Source organism: Choristoneura fumiferana, chromosome 11 (genome assembly GCF_025370935.1).
Source record: "Choristoneura fumiferana chromosome 11, NRCan_CFum_1, whole genome shotgun sequence".
Taxonomy (NCBI): domain Eukaryota; kingdom Metazoa; phylum Arthropoda; class Insecta; order Lepidoptera; family Tortricidae; genus Choristoneura; species Choristoneura fumiferana.
In genome coordinates this window covers 4,175,884-4,193,778 of record NC_133482.1, presented here as the reverse complement: position 1 = coordinate 4,193,778, position 17,895 = coordinate 4,175,884, and the positions used below count along the sequence as shown (strand labels likewise).

Genomic DNA, 17,895 nt, shown 5'->3' with positions numbered 1-17,895 from the left:
GGCTCCGTAGGTTAAAATTGGTAGGACGCAACTGTTGGAGACTTTCGTTTTTAGGCACGGATGTCGTTTAATTAATAGAAATTAATTTCGAATTTGTTTACGCCAATCAAAATACTGCACAACCAAACGCAGTATTCATTTGACGAGACGCGCCATCTAGGGGCGAAAAAGTGAAATAACGCGTCGCAGCGCCGCGTGACCAAGGTCAGGAAGCCATTTTTAAAAACATCAGTTTCGCTCGGAACTCCTACGAGACACGTATATAATTCGGAAGTGATCGTAGAAACGCTATATATATGTGTTAATTTGTCACCCGGGGTTTATTTTGTGTTTTGTGTGGTTTATAAATTATAAACTAAACATTTGGACAGCAAGAAGAAGTTTTAAAGTGCTTTTTGAGTGCTTTGCGGCTGCTGCAAGCTTGCAGCACCGTGTTTTGTTTTTCGTCGGTTGCTGATGGCGTCCTTCTGAAACAGCGTCGGATGGAAGAAAATCTTCGAGATTATTGCACCACATTCACTGTAAGTCCCCTGGATCTTTAATGGTACGTCTCGTCCATAAAACGGCAAAGAGTTACACGCCCCCGCCTTCTATCTCAATTTTCTTGATTTTTATCTTAAAAATTCGAATTAATTTCTATGAGACCAAGATAGGCAGTATTTTTACGAGCCTCTGGCTCATTCATTAATGGTCCTTCGTCACCCAGGATATTGTCCAGTTTCCTGTCCCTGTGTTCTACCTAGTAAACACACCTACTTTGTTTGTATTAATATGTAGATACCTATACGCGCATTTGTATACGCGCTTTCCGCTTAGTAAAAGTAGGTATTTAGGTACTTATTTTATTCGAACTCCGTGTCTGGTCATAAGTATAATATAATTCCAGCACGTAGGTAGAACCCTATATAAATAAAATACTTATTCACCATAATACTTTCACATATTCAATTTACGCTTTTAAGCCTCGTTACTCATCAAAACCGTCAGTAGATATTTCGCGAAGTACGTGTTCGATGCGCGACTTGCGCGAGTAATAATAATAGGTACACTTACCTATCTGCTTGCCGCGCTTTTACAGTAATACTACAAGTTATTGTTATTATTACGTGGTGTGGATATTTCATGGACCTCGTAAGTCGTAATCCTCGTATTACGAAGTTATTTATATAGCTAATATTATCAATAGTGTTTAATTATCAGAGTGTAAATCTTGTCTAGTGGCAATAAATGCGTACGTACGGATTCGAAAAGTGAGCTCGCGATATTTGGTTGTTGTTTATATAACTAGGTAGATATCTGCAACAAGGTACATTTACGGCGCTCGCTTGATTGATAGGATTGTCTTGAGCATTAAGTACTTCAAAATATTAATTAACATAAAAAATATAAGTTTTTATTGTTAAGTAATAATATAAGGTACACAAAGTAAAATAAATACTCAACCTGTCCAATTATCATTGCGTTAAAATTATTGTTTTATTAACTCGAACTAATGCGGTGAATAGGTAGGTAAGTCTGTATAGTGTAGTGTCACTTTATACGGTTAGTAGCGTGAGTAGGTTTTAGGTAAGTAGGTAATCGTCACTTTTCGTTATTTATTTTTTATTGTGCTTGTAGGCTGAAGTGATTACCTATTGGTGTGCCAAGAATAAAATGGGTAAAGATAAAGATGAAAGTGAGGTTGGCCTAATATTAGGCTTTTAGAAGCACGAATGAAGGCTTACTTCGGTAGATTACAATTTATATATGATGCTTCGAAAAATTGGACTCATTCGAATCGCAACAAAAATTTATGTCCCGCGCATCGTCGTAGATACATTGCGTTCGGAGTACAATCTAATTATAGAACAACTAAATATTGCGCGTATGAAAGCCGACGCTGACTATGAACCTTCATTCCAAGCTTGGGACTCTTTTGAAGATATGTATTCACATATTCGACATGTAATAAACACATTTACTGATATAAGCCAAATGTCAATATTGACCAACCTACTGCTTCAAAACTCATTTGAAGCTCCCGCCTATCATGCTACAAACTTTTGACGGAGAACAGAGGAAATTCGCTTCCTTTATCGATTGTTTCAACAGTACCGTACATCATAATAGTACGCTTTCAAACTCTGAAAAAGTTTTCTATCTATGCGGCCAGCTTTCGGGTAAGCTTTGTCGTCAATTGCAGGAATAATTCCATGCGGAGAGAATTATCAGTTAATTTATTCAACGCTCGTGGAAAAATATGAGGATGTCCGGTTGTTAGGATCGTCATATCTGAATGATCTGTTTAATTACAAAGAACTGAGCGTGCCTTCTGCAAAGGGATTAAATGATTTTATCGATTGTTTCGTAACACCACTGCGGCTTTCGATAAATTAAAAATATCTGATAAAAAAGAATTTATATTCTTATTCTTGGCTCTAAGGAATCGACCCAGATACTGCTCGCATGTTCGAAAATTCAGTGCGTTCGAAAAATTACCGACTTACGATAGCTTCGTTAAATTTATTAAAGAACAAGCTAAAATACTCGAACGCAGGGAGACCCTGAAGTTGGATGTTCCAACTCGACTGCGCGCCCTCAGAAATCGATGAACCCTAAGTCTGTAACCGCGAAACGAACCCAGGCCTTTGTTTCGTCTACAGAGGCCTTAACTTCGTGCAACTTGTGCGATTCTATGCACGAGCATTTCTATCAGTGCACAGCGTTTAAAAATCTAAAACCGCGCGAGCGCTACAGTTTTATTAAAAAAACGGCACTTGCGTCAAATGTCTTAGTCGACATCATAAAAGTGTTAATTGTCGCTCTAGCCAAGTTTGTGAAAATTGCAATTCAAGTACTCATCATTCTTTGTTGCATTTTTTTGATAGTCCGACTACTGCGATGCCCGCAACGCAAATGACAGTACCTGACGGTTCAGTAGTTCCAGCGCTCAGGACGAAGGGGCTCCTTGTGACGGTAGCGTCCACGTCTGTAGCTGTGGTGCGGTGGGCACGCAACCGCTCGCGCCGCCCCCCGCACACCCCCTCGGTGCCTCCATCGATGTTTCCGCTCCATTGCTAACGGCGCGCACACGGCGCTGCACAAGTGTCACATAATTATTTACAGGCAAACGTCGTCGCGCCTTCGCCCTCTACCGTGCTGCTCGCTACGCGCGTGTGCTAGTAGTCGATGCCTGTGGTAAGTACGCACTTTTTGCGCTGTTTAGTCGACAATGGTTCTCAAAATCATTTTATCACAGCATCATGTTGTAAAAGGCTTTCGCTGACTTATTCGTCAGAAGAGTCACCTATAGTTGTAAATGGTTTTGGCGGCGCGTCTAATCAAACAAAGGGAAGGCTGCGTTTGACAATTCGGTCTCGCTATGATAGCACTGTTGCTTACAATATTCAACCACTAGTTGTGGACCATGTCACTGCATGTTTGCCGTCAGCACCGATAGACGTGTCTAAATTATCTTATCTAGATGGTGTGCCTCTTGCGGACGATACTTATCACATTCCAGGAGAAATCGATATGTTGCTAGGAGCAGAGTTGTTTGGTACCATGTTAATGTCCGGTCGCGTGCGAGGTCCACCAGGAGCACCTGATGCTGTGCAAACGACGCTCGGCTTTTTGTTAATGGGGTCGGCGCCTCTGGACATCCGGGCTCGTCCATCTAAGCCTGTGGTGTTATGCGCGTTCACTGGTGCTCCGCTTGACAAATTAGTAGAGCGATTCTTTAAATTAGAGGAAGTGTCAACTAGTACTTCCAATTTTCTTAGTCCCGATGAACAGGAATGCGAAGATAATTACACAAAAACGACAAAACGTGATTTATCAGGCCGTTATTCGGTGGCATTACCTTTTAAGGATAGCCCAGAAGCATTAGGCAAATCTCTTTTTAATGCACAAAAGCGATTTATATCGCTGGAAAGAAAATTTACTGCATCTCCGACTTTTCAGTCTGCCTACAATGACATTGTAACCGATTATGTAGAAAAGGGTTACTTGACTCTAGTTCCCGGTGATGTAAAGGATGAGGGATATATCATACCTCACCATGGTGTCGTTAGAAATGATAAAGTTTCTACTAAGTTGCGTCTCGTTTTAGATGCCAGTGCACCCACGGACACGGACGTCTCCCTTAACTCTATCTTAAATCCTGGCCCTAATTTGCAATCCGATTTATTTCTGGTTCTGCTGAATTTTAGGTTATTTCCCATTGCGTTTTGCGCGGACGTAAAGCAGATGTATCTTCAAATCTGTGTCCATCCAGAGTTCAAGAAATATCAACGAATGTTGTATAGGTTTAGGATGGGTGATTCGTTACGGTTGTTCGAGTTCGGCAGAGTTTGTTTCGGTTTATCAGCGAGTCCATATTTGGCTTTACGTACCGTAAAACAACTAGCTAATGACGAAAGGGATAATTATCCACATGCTGCTGAGGTAATTCAACGTGGTGATTTTTATATGGATGATGTTGCCTCAAGCGCTCTGTCGTTTAATACAGCTGTTGACACTATGAATCAGCTAATTGATATGTTCAAGTCCGGTGGTTTCGAGTTGACAAAATGGTCAAGTAATTCACCGGAATTGCTTGATGTCTTACCTGAAGGGTATCTGCACCCCAGTGCAGTAAAGTTTGACGATGAGTTTTGTCAAAAGGTTTTAGGAGTTAAGTGGGATCCACGTGCTGACATGTTTTCATTTGATATTAATACAGGCACAGAACGTTGCACCAAACGGAATATTTTGTCTGTTGTAGCTCGACTGTGGGATGTTCTCGGGTTTGCTGCTCCTGTGATTTTGTATGCCAAACTTTTAATTAAAAAACTTTGGCTTGCCAAAAGACTGGGATGAAAAACCACCTCAAATGATCATTGATGCTTGGACTGTTTTTCTACGCGAATTACCACTTCTGAGTCAACTAACGATTCCTCGCCACGTGGGTGTTGTGCAATCCAGCGTTGTTTCTCTTTTGGCATTCGCGGACGCCAGTGAAAAGGCATACGGATGTGTATTGTATTTACATACGGTTCGGAACGGGAGGTGGTTGTGCGTTTTTTATGCGCTAAATCTAAGGTCGCCCCTGTAAAATCAGTAACATTAGCCCGCTTAGAGCTTTGTGCAGCTCATTTACTGTCCAAACTAGTGCGAACCGTTCTCAATCACTTTACAACTCGTATTCAAATATCTAGGGTTTATGCCTTTTCAGATTCAACAGTCACCCTTCACTGGATTCATTCTAGTCCCCATCGTTGGAAGATCTTTGTTGCAAACCGTGTTGCCAAAATACATGAAAATTTGGCGCCAGAAAACTTTTACCACATTCCAGGGAAGGATAACCCAGCGACTGCTTGTCACGAGGACTTACACCTTCGCAGATTCTTAATCACCCATTGTGGCTGCAAGGCCCGTCATGGGCCAATTAGATAGTACGCGTTGGCCTATTAAGCCATTTATGGCCACAAAAGCTGAATCAGACATACTGAAAGAAAAACTGTGTCTTTAGCAACATTTAGCAAAGAAGAACCACTTTTTTATAAACTGTCTCAAAGATTTTCGTCCTGGACTAAGTTTCTTCGGGTGACAGTTTACGTTCTGCGTTTTGCGAAGCGTCTAAATACTATAGGAAAAATTACAGTAGACGACATGGATCAGGCGGAACTGGCTGTCATCAGAGACTTACAAACGGTTCATTTTTCGGATTATCTTGAAGCTTGTCGTTCAGGACAGAATTGCTCTTCGAAGGCTATTAGGAAGCTTCGACCATTTGTAGTTGACGGTGTGCTTCGCGTTGGAGGTAGACTAGAGAATAGTATCTTACCTTTGATCACAAGCATCCTTATCTTCTTCCATGTACGGATCATATAGTAAATCTCATTATAGATCATTCTCACCGCCAAAATTGTCATGCAGGCGAATGTCTTCTTTTTTCGATTTTAAGACACGATACTGGATATTGTCGGCTAGGAAAATAGTGCGTTCTCGTGTGGCACAATGCTTGCCTTGTTTCAAGTTTCACCCTAAGGTCGCACCCCACCAGTTATGGCTGACTTACCTGAATGTAGGCTACGGATTTCAAAACCTTTTTCTCACACAGGTCTTGATTTTGTGTCTCCTTAAATGTGACTATGGTTCGCAAACGAGGTGCGAAAACTCAAAAAATGTATATCTGTGTCTTCATTTGTATGACTACTCGTGCTACTCATGTCGAACTTTGTTCTGATTTAAGTACAGACGTATTTCTTAATGCACTTAAACGATTTATTTCTCGTAGAGGTCCTGTAGACACATTATACTCTGATAACGCTACTAATTTTGTAGGAGCACATTCGCATTTGCAAAATCTTTCGAACGACAACAATTTCTCTGAAGTCTTTGCATCTGAATTGCTTAACCATCAAATAAAATGGAAATTTATTCCCCCAAATGCACCACATTGGGGAGGTAGCTGGGAAGCGGCTGTAAAATCATATAAAACACACTTGTTTCGCGTAATCGGTAGTCAAATACTATCATACGAAGAACTTTTTACCTTATTATGCCAAATAGAAGCAGTGCTGAATTCGCGACCACTAGGTTTGCTAAGTGCGGATCCTTCGGAACCAACGCCTCTTACGCCGGCTCACTTTCTGAATACGGTTCCTCTAAGATCATTGCCCGCGGCAGAAATTCGTGAAGAACGTACACACTTGCTTTCGCGTTATCAACTTCTAGAGCAACTAGTCCAATCTTATTGGCGCCGATGGTCTTTGAATATCTACACACTCTGCAGGCGCGTGAAAAATGGAATACAGATTCGCGACCTGTCACTGTCGGTACCATAGTCCTCATTATGAGTGATAATGCACCTCCCTTACACTGGCCAATGGGAGTTATTATAGAAACCTATCCTGGAAAGGATGGCGCAATACGTGCGGCCTTAGTTAAAACTAAAAATGGTGCTCTTAAGGCGCGTTAGTAGAAGAAATTTCGGTATAAAATTGAGGGGGTGAAGCAGACGACGCGGCGGAGGCGAATGCGGGGCGTCCAGCGCAACGCACCGCGCGTCTGTCACGCAGCCCGTTGACGGCCTTATTCTGTCGTATCCGTATTCTGGTTAATGTGAGTCCGGATTTTTCGTTAAAATTATAATTACACAATTTCGGTTTAATTAGAGAAATTTCGTTTATGTAAATAGTCTTGATAATAAAGAAAATATTTATGCCTCTTCATGCCCACAGTTTAATTGTAATGTAGGTAATGGATAGACATTAAGACTGAATAGGTAGACAGACGAAATGAAAATACATAGGTAAATCAATACAAATAAAAAAAAACAATTTTATTTAATCTGAAATCTAGATTACAAGCTAGGCAAATCTAATACATATATAAAACAGTAAAGAAAAAGTTGTCTGTTCACTTTTAACAAATCAAATCAAATCGGTTATTAAGTAAATAGGCCGCAATGGGCGCAATTTTTTTAAACTACCAGCGCTTTCGGAAAGACCATCATTGCCAGGATAAATGCGCAGCAAGAAACTTGGCAGAGAGTCACTTTTTCAAAATGTAATACTTTAAAACTACAGTATACAACCCTTACCCAAACATACAGTCAAAAAATGAATGTAGGAACTGTTTCTTAGTACCCATAACACAGCTTTGCTAAGCTTACTTGGGACTAGGTCAATAGGTGTGAAATTTCCCGTGATATTTATTTTATTTTATTATTTTATGTTCTAAGAAACATGTGCGAGCTGTAGCCAAAGATAAAAAATATGTTTAGCGCACAGAACAACTTTGACAGATATAAAGATTATGAGTATGCGTAAAGTAGTTATTGCATCAATACAAAAATACAAGTCAGAACACCAGAAACAGAAGCAATAAGAGGTTGCATGAAAACATTTTTTTGCAACTCGCACGTAGCTGTTTCCTCGACTTGGCCTCACTAATTCGCGGAGGAGCAAGACAGATATTCCATTTTTTTATTTTTCAATAAGAGGTTTTAGAAACGCAGTTAAAAACTCCGAAGTTCAGAACTACATTAGAACTGCGTAAGAACTGCACTCCGATTGCCTAAAATGGCAGTCCTCTGACAGTCGGGTGCAGTGCTGATGCAGTTGCACTAACTGCGCAATAACTCCCATTTTGCAGCCGGATTCCAGTTGGAGTGCATGTTTTTGTCAATAATTTACTAGTGCAACCAAATGCGACCATCTTATTTTATTAAAATATTTATGTTAAATAACTTGGCTGAATGCAAGATATTACCTTTGCCTGCAATTAAATGAGAAAATTGAAACTGTTGTGTCACTATCAGAAATGTCAGTGAATCTGACAAAGGATCAAGCAAGGCTACTACGAAACTTGAAACTCGAAGTTCGTGTCGTGCGGTCGCTCTGACACTTATACTATTTAATACGAGAGCGAGAGGGACGGTACGATACGAACTTCGAGTTTCGTAGTAGCCGCAAGGTTCGCCGCATGTTCGCCTGAGTAGTATAGTTATAAACGTGCCTACAATTTGTACCTATGGCAGTCGCGGTTAGAATCTGGACGAAGCCGTCCGCATCCGTGAGCGCCAACCAGCTTGCGGTCGTGTAGCGAAATCCCGCTCAGCAGGGCTACTACGAACTCGAAGTTCGTGGGTTGCGGTCCCTCTGATACTTATACTATTTACAGTGGCGTAGCTACCAGGGCTAGGCGGCGCAGTGCCCGGGGCCCTAAGCTCAGGGGCCCTCGAAATTCTGCTTTATAGCTGATGATAAAGTTGCTTAGTATTTGTATATATAATGATTTTACTTCAAAAAACCTTACCAGTTTGATAGCAGTGGCCCCATTTTTTATTTGCCCCAGGGCCCTAGGTTACCTAGCTACGCCACTGACTATTTAGTACGAGGCGAGAGGGACCGCACGGCACGAACTTTGAGTTTGGAGTTTCGTAGTAGCCCTGCTGACTCGGGCCCGACTCCGGCCGTCGATTAGTGTGTGGTAGGTACTTACCGTTTAGGTACTCTATGCTTCTCATATGTGCTCTGAGTTCACTTATGCGTTTCCTCTTTCGCTTAACTTTTTTATACTGCAATTACCCATATTTTTGCTCTCAAAAGTGTACTAGCGCGTTAGAAAATGTGCACAGTTGTCCGTCGTCGACTACGTACACGCGTGTACTGGCGACTGGGCAATACTTCGCCGCTGCCGCGCGCTAGAACCGTTTTATTTTGCAAAGACGAAATAAATTGGTATGATTGATTGTACTCAACCTATCGAAAATCTATGAAGCATAAATCTAAATCTGCTAAAAAATATTTAATAAAGCAAATTTTGTGTTGATATTCATAATATTTTTCATAAATATTTGGTTTAACGTGTAAATGAAGGCTCTTTTTCAAAAAATAATCTATCGAGGTTTTGTCAGCAATCGTGTTTTTGATGAAGTCAAAACTAGCTAATAGACTGAAAATACACATATAAAAAAATTGCAGTTGTAAGTATTGTGTAAGTATATTTTAAATATTTTCTAAAATTGTAGTTTTCACTATGTACAGCGCCTTAAGCGTCCAGTAGTTAAGTTATGCCAATACCTTTAAAATTAATTCAATTATTAAAGTTAGAATCTCTCTTTAGTTTAGGTTTTCTTGCATAGCTTTATGCACAGACCAGAAATATGATTTTCGTTTGTAATTTCTCTCTTTTTTTATATGTTAGCTATTTTGAAAGGGAACCTTTCAAGCTGGGGTTATGTTTACGCCAATCAAAAACTGCACAACCAAACGCAGTATTCATTTGACGAGACCGCGCCATCTAGGGGCGAAAAAGTGAACTAAACGCGTCGCAGCGCCGCGTGACCCAAGGTCAGGAAGCCATTTTAAAAACATCAGTTTTCGCTCGGAACTCCTACGAGACACGTACTATAATTCGGAAGTGATCGTAGAAACGCTATATATATGTGGTTAATTTGTCACCTTACCCGGGGTTTATTTTGTGTTTTGTGTGGTTTATAAATTATAAACTAAACATTTGGACAGCAAGAAGAAGTTTAAAGTGCTTTTGAGTGCTTTGCGGCTGCTGCAAGCTTGCAGCACCGGTGTTTTGTTTTCGTCGGTTGCTGATGGCGTCCTTCTCTGAAACAGCGTCGGATGGAAGAAAATCTTCGAGATTATTGCACCACATCACTGTAAGTCCCCTGGATCTTTAATGGTACGTCTCGTCCATAAAACGGCAAGAGTTACACGCCCCCGCCTTCTATCTCATTTTTCTTGATTTTTATCTTAAAAATTCGAATTAATTTCTATGAGACCAAGATAGGCAGTATTTTTAGAGCCTCTGGCTCATTCAATTAGTTGAAAGAAAAGCAGATTATGCACCTCGCATTAAGTAATTTTATTGCCCGTGCCTTTTAAAAACCCTCGCCGATGCTCGGGTCCAAGTCGGCACTCGGGCAGTAAATAAATAACTTTCTGCTTGGTGCAACAATCTAGTATTGTTTGCAATACTGATACAATAATTATGTATCTCTCAATTATGTAACGGCTCACATCTCCTAAATCGCTCCTAGATAAATACCTATTAAAGATAAGAAACACATTGGTCACCTTATATACTTGCTATCGAAGTATTTCCAGGCTTGTTTTGGACCACACCGTAGGCCTTTGCAAAATGTGCTCGAATGGAAAACTTTACTCGCAAACAAGAATGAAAGTTCATTTTCAGGTATCTGTTTGAGAACACACGTATGCTTTCTTTGGTTATCCATTCAAAAACCGAATCGAATCGATTTCGAATCATATTAAACAAGTCTTGCTTTGCTACAAGTGGGTACCTGTATTTTTTTAAGCTTTCGTTTAAGTTAAATAACTCATCCTGTTTCTTTTGGGTTAAATCTTGCATATTCACTTTGACCCACTTCTAGCTGTCGGATCGGCTTGAAATTTGGTACACAGAAAAATATTAAATAACAGTGCAAGTACAGTTAATAAAAAGCTTCATCATCAAAAAAGTTTTGTACTTATTAGAAATGTGTTGCAGGTGGTAGGACCTTGTGCAAGGTCCGCCCGGATTGCTACCACCATCTTGCTCGCTAATCTTGCCGTGAAGCAGCAGTGCTTGCACTGTTGTGTTTCGGCGTGGAGAGTAAGACAGCCGGTGAAATTACTGGCACTTGAGGCATCCCATCTTAGGCCTTCAGGTTGGCAACGCATCTGCAATCCCCCTGGTGTTGCGAGTGTCTATGGGCAGTGATGATCTCTTACCATCAGGAGACCCACTTGCTCGTTTGCCATCCAGTCGAATAAAAAAAAATGAAACTGAGATGTATTTCTTTTTTGTTACAGATTAATAACCAGTTTTTGGCCAACGATTGGTAAGATTACATATAAGGTGTTTACATTTGACGTTACAACCCTGGTTTTTAATGATCTTTTTCCACAGATTCTTCTGTAATAAGACCCAGAAGAAGCATCTCAATGACTATGACTCAACATTTTAGTGAAACCACAGTCATGCCTGGAGTTGATGTAAGTCAGAATTTATTACCTACTTAATATTATAAATATACTAGCCGTTACCCGCGACTCCGTCTGCATAGGATTCGGTTATCGCTATCCCGCGGGAACTATCGAATTTTCCGAGATAAAAAGTATCCTATCTCCTTTCCCGAGACTCAAACTATCTGTATACCGAATTTCATCTAAATCAATTGAGCGGTTTAAATGTGATGAAGTAAAAAACCAACTAACAAACAGACTTACAAACTTTTACATCCCACTTATATTATAAACTAGCCGTTACCCGCGACTCCGACTGCGTATAATTAGTTTCCACTATCCCGCGGAAACTATGCAAATTTCTGGATAAAAAATATCCTATGTCCTTTCCCGAGACTCAACTATCTGTAAACCAAATTTAATCTAAAATCGATTCGGTTTAGACGTGGTGAAGTAACAAACAAGCTAACAAACAAACAAACTGACTTACAACTTTTACATTTATAATATTAGTGGAAGTGTGATGGGATTGGCATAACGAAAGTTAGTGAGTATGTGCATGCTTGTGCTTATTAGTCCTTTACACTTTAAAGCTGAATGGATTTGGATTAGGTATGGAGATATCTGATCTTCTGTAATAACGCATAGATTACTGATTTCAACCGCTGGGTAGAGACATGAAAATTAGCACAGGTGATTATTGTGTAACATTAAGCTAACAATACCGGTGTGGCCTGTAATATTGAGTTGCGCCGCTCGGTCTTTAAAGGGAGCGCTCCGATCTCGATCAATCGGTCAAATGAACTAGTTCGGTATTTTAGTTCCTTTAGTTCCTTTAGCTCCGAGGAGCGGCTCCGACCGAAACAGGGAAAGGAAAGGAAAGGAGCGAGTTTAGACTCGAATCGGTCATGAACTGAACTGGGAGCTAAAGATCGGAATGTTAAAATCGGAGTATAATAAAAATATAACGTTGTAATCAAATAAAAACAATCATTCATTTGTTGTCGTAGTTTCGTTTAACCGGGTTTCTTATTATGGTTCTTTGGTATCATCAAACAAGCGGACAATGTACAATGTAAAATAAATGCGTCTCTCTCGCACATGAGCAGGATACGCTTTTAAATAATACTATTTGTCTCGTTCACATCGACTGAGCACACGCCATGCGTCCGCTCCGCTCTTTACCTATTCGTTTCCTTGTTCACTCGCTCACTCCCAGCTCCCGCTCCGTTTTAGCTCCGGAGCCAAAGGAGCGCGGACCGAGACCGAGACCGATTAAGATCGTTTACGAGGAACTAGTTATTTTCGGTCCGCGATGGGAATTCATTCTTTTTAGTTCTTAGTTCAGGACCGACTCAAGCCTACTGTAATATCATACTCGTCAAACTGAACAACATTAGTTCAGCGACTTTTAAAGGTAGTTTTTGAATTTTTATTACACTTTTAAGTTTATTCGAAGAAGCAATGTAAAGCGAAATGCTTGATGTTTGTAGTGTGAAAGGCAACGTCAGTTGTGTTCCAGGATGGCGTACATTGATAGCAGTATTTAATTTGTATGAAAAAAGGATAATCTAAAGACTCCATTATTTTTCAAAGTCGCTTTCAACTGATGTTGTTCAGTTTTACGAGTACGATCTATGTTTTTTAATTATTTGCTCGTATTACAGGCCACACCCGGTATATTTTTTGGAAATTCCTAGGAGATTTTTTGTCAAAGCTCGGTATTTCAATCTCGGTACTTTACCGTGATTTCATTACTGTCTTAGCGAATTAATAAAAGATATACTCAGAGTTAGCTTTTTATGAAAACAATAAAGACAGAATTGAAATTATACCTAATCCACTTCTGCTACTGATTGAACAAGCTTGCGATTATGATAATAAAATTTAAGCAGTCTTTTATTTCCAGGTACATCTACAATGTACCATAAATGCACAGCATCCAGCTAAATTTATATGGGAAAGAGATGGAAAATGATTACATCTAATATTGATTCAAGGTGAGAATGAAGTACTTATTATTTTTTATTAAAGATATTGTAACGGATAACTCACTTCTTAAACCGAATTTAGCTCGACATGTTTCGAGCTATTTCGTAGCCCTTCTTCTCAGGAGCACGCGACTCGGCGGCTGCCGCAACACGCACACTACGCGCCACCGCTCTTCTCGCACGACTTTGGCTACGAAATACCCCGAAACATGTCAAGCTAAACTCGTTTAAGACGTGAGTTATCCGTTACAATATCATTTCATATGAGTGAGTGAGTGAAAAAGCCGTGGTGGCCTAGTGGTTTGACCTATCGCCTCTCAAACAGAGGGTCGTGGGTTCAAACCCGGCTCGCACCTCTGAGTTTTTCCAAATTCATGTGCGGATTACATTTTGAAATTTACCACGAGCTTTGCGGTGAAGGAAACATCGTGAGGAAACCTGCACAAACCTGCGAAGCAATTCAATGGTGCGTGTGAAGTTCCCAATCCGCACTGGGCCCGTGGGAACTATAGCCCAAGCCCTCTTGTTCTGAGAGGAGGCCTGTGCCCAGCAGTGGGACGTATATAGGCTGGGATGATGAGTGAGTCTCACGGTAGTTTCATATTATTTTTTATTTGATTAATTGTTGTTTTAAAAATATTTCTTACAATCAGTTATTTAACATGCAATGACATGTTTTTTGTTTGTGTCTATGTTGACTTAGCATGTCGGATCGACATAATAAGAGGATGCGCAGATTTGTATCGACTCTGCCTGGGGACAATAACGACAAGCCATGGTAATTTTAAAGATTTTTTCATATTCTAACAACTTTCTGTACGGCGGGAAATCTCGAATCGCTGTGTAAAAACAGTTATGGCAAGATAAAAAAAAATGGCAGTGGCGGGGGCACATTGCTCGCAGGACTGATGGCCGATGGGTCAGAAGGTTCTCGAATGGCGTCCGCGGACCGGGAGACAAGCTGTTGGTAGGCCTTCAACAAAATGGAGCGACGACTTGGTTAAGATCGTGGGATGGCGGTGGATGCGGAAAGCACAAGCCGGTCTGAGTGGAGAGCCTTGGGGAGGCCTATGTCCAGCAGTGGACGTCTTTCGGCTGACATGATGATGATGAAGATAAAAAAATACATCAGTAAGATTATTTTTATCGTTATGTGGCTTTAGTTTTATATAAAGGTTTTTAAACGCATTGTCGTACACATAAAAAAACAACCAAATATCAAATAATAAATAACAAAGCCGATGATCAAGAAGTCACAAGAAAGTAACTAGCGACATTTAACAGAAACCGATAAGAAAACCAGAACCAATATAAGCAAAGACGGCAAAAAAGTGCAAAAACCCATTTGAATAGCTAAACCAGAATGACACATAAAACACATGAAAACGCATTAAAACAAAATCAACGATATACAGGAACTTTGTATCGAAAAACCCTCCTTTAATACTTAAACATTATGTAGCGGATAATGTTAAGACAGTATCTATAGTCACTAAAACTCTTGAATGAAAAATGGTTTTCAGCTTATTACTTTTTTAATTGCTATTGTAGAATTTTTAGAAGAATGTTACCTAAAGTGATCAGTCTGACGTAGATGTAAAATATTGAAAATATTATCAAAATAATAGATTAGTCAGTCAAAACCACAGGTCAAAAAAATTACTTTCATAAAGATTCTTTCTAAATCCCACCCACGTACTACGAATACGTACAAATTTCGTAGTGATTTTCAAAATATGTAATAATAAAACATAACCCTCATTCGGGCAGTTGGGTAAAAATTAATATATCAGCATATTTGCAAGCTGGTTGACGAGATTGTATTTTAATTTTCATAATGATGCTTAAGATTACTTTTATTAGGTAAATATTAAACCTTCAACAAAAGCAAAATAACACTCTTGTAACCTTATAAAAACTTTTAATCAAATCAACTACGAACATCATTCTACAAAGTGCACCTCGGCAACTGCAGGGCTACTACGAAACTCGAAACTCAAAGTGACACTACTATTCAATACGAGAGCGAGAGGGACGGTAGGTACGATACGAACTTCGAGTTTCGAGTTTCGTAGTAGCCCTGCTGGCCCTATACTACGAAAAATTTGAACTTCGTATCATGCCTTTCCGCTGACGCTAATATTATTTAATACGAGAGTGAGAGGGATGGTACGATGCAAACTTCGAAGTTCGTAGTTGCCCCCTTGATTTAAAATTTTTACTGTGCTTTATTTCTTTTGAGTTTGCTTTTTAGTGGCAATTAAGTCTTGTGTTACAGACTGGCAATCTTGCTAGAAAATTAAGAGATTTAGTTCCAATTGGAACCACTAAACTCGTCGGCGCTGGCGTAGATTTATTCAACGAAGTTGCAAGTTCGAATAATTAAATTTAGTAAAGATTTACAACAGTAAAAATATTAATAAGTAATATTTTTAAATGAGATTTATGAGTAATCAAAAATATTCTGAGGGTTAATTAAAAAAAAGTTTTAGTTGAAAACATATAGTTTTAAATGCTGGCTGTAATCCGCGTTGAATTTCAAATCAATTCGATCAATACAAGATAAATATTTTTTTATTTGCAATATATAAAGAGAATTTATATACAAACTTTGCAAGTTAAATAAAAGCTTGTATTTATGCAAAGTACAATAACGCAATAACAATATTAGACTGAGATACAGATGTGAAACTAAATTTTCGGCAGTGTTTATGGATATTTGCTACGCGTGTTTCCGGCCCGGTGGGACTCTCCACTCCTGCGGAGATAGATACAACTCCATACCCACCTATAACCAACTTATTTTTCTTTGAACGTACCATACTAACACTAGCTCATAGGACATTGTTACTTACCCAATATGGATTTTTATCTGAATGAAATAAATTGAATTTAATTTAATTAAAGTAATTTATGTATTTTTTCTTAATTGGATAAATTTATTGGAATTCGAGGTCATCAGCTATTCCTTTCCTTTTCGCAGGTATGATATAAGTCAGTCTCTAACCCCCGATGGGGGGGTGGTATCACAAATGAACATATCACACGTACGCGTGGACGATGGGGGGTTATTCTCCTGCATCGCGCTCCATGGGGATGCTCAAATGTCACATCAAGACAGGGTTAATGTTTATGGTGAGTTTAGTACATAATGGCCCCAAGGTCACGTGCCAAACGAGAACTAGAGACTAACAGCCTTATTCATAAAAAATCCTTAATTGAGGTTTGATCGGTCTGTTACTTAGCAGACTGATCTAAGCTTGTTAGACGGTTGTCAAGAAGTATGATTCATAAACGCTTGCTAGCAGTCTGCTAGTTGTTGAGCCGCTGATAGACTGATTAGACTCGTTATGTGGCCACCTTGACAAATCAAAGACAAAAAATGGCCTAATCGATAATTAAAAAAAAAAGTTGACAGCAGTGACAGCAAATTAGCAGGAAAAAAAATAAAAAGCGAGAAGTTTGTTTTCCCGCCATTTCCGATCCGCATGTTTATGTTGTGCAAAAAGCCATAATTGTGTTAATCATCCACAATTTTTTTTTTATACTTATTGTTAATTTATTGCTTGCTAATTTAGAGGATTTTTTAAATACAAATTCCTGAAATATTTTTTCCTGGTTTTTTTTTTAATCTTTGCGTAACTTCACCCTTCACTAAAATATCTTCGGTATGGTTTTTTGCTCTTGTCAAAGTCAGCTGTTCAAACTTGTGGCGGCCATTTTGTGACTTAGCAGGGAGATAAAGGAGGGTCTACGGTCCGCTAACTTTAGCAGAGCCTTGATCGACTGATTAGCGCTAACAGACGTTTATGAATCATGTTTTTTAGCATCGGGCCTTCAAGGAGGCTCTAACTTTTTATGAATAAGGCTGTAAACATTTCACTATTGATATGTTCAAAGGACAAGTTTTAAACCAGTGGTTGTCCTTTTAGAGCAATAACCACAGCCAGTTTCATCCAGTTTTGAAAGCAGTTGACCTTCAAGTTAACTTGAATTATTTACTTAAAGTATTTTATAAAATATTTCAGCTTTCGTCGTAAAGCAAAAATAATTGGCTTTTATTGAAAATTCCTTGAGTCTCATTTGCTCTACAGACTGCGTTGCAATTTAATTTATAAGACAAAGATATAAATCTGGTGGTTGTAATAGTTTAGGCAGAAATATTTTTGAGACTTTTATTCTTGACACTGCTATTACCTACCTATTGCATTGTCATCGGATTTACAAACACGTTCTAATTTTCAAGTCAGTTGGATTGTAATGAGATAAAAATTACTTTCAAATCATTAGATAATAGTTAAGAAAATGCTATAATATATTTTTGAGTGCTAAAAATGTATAAGTTGTTGACACCGCGCCACAGTACAAAAAAAGCTTAATTTGACTACTGTGTTACTAGCCGCAGCAACAAAACAACGGCTAATTGAAGACCAGTAGTGTGTTTTTCAATT

At 39.2% G+C, this 17,895-nt stretch overlaps 1 long non-coding RNA gene across 1 annotated transcript; it reads left to right on the top strand.

Annotated features, from left to right (window-relative positions):
- The first annotated feature begins 11,299 nt into the window (after positions 1-11,299).
- On the top strand, positions 11,300-16,575 carry LOC141432514 (uncharacterized). The gene is made up of 4 exons (XR_012451837.1): positions 11,300-11,329; positions 11,398-11,483; positions 13,363-13,453; positions 16,428-16,575. It is a non-coding gene; the product is annotated as an uncharacterized lncRNA (long non-coding RNA).
- Positions 16,576-17,895: the final 1,320 nt, after the last annotated feature.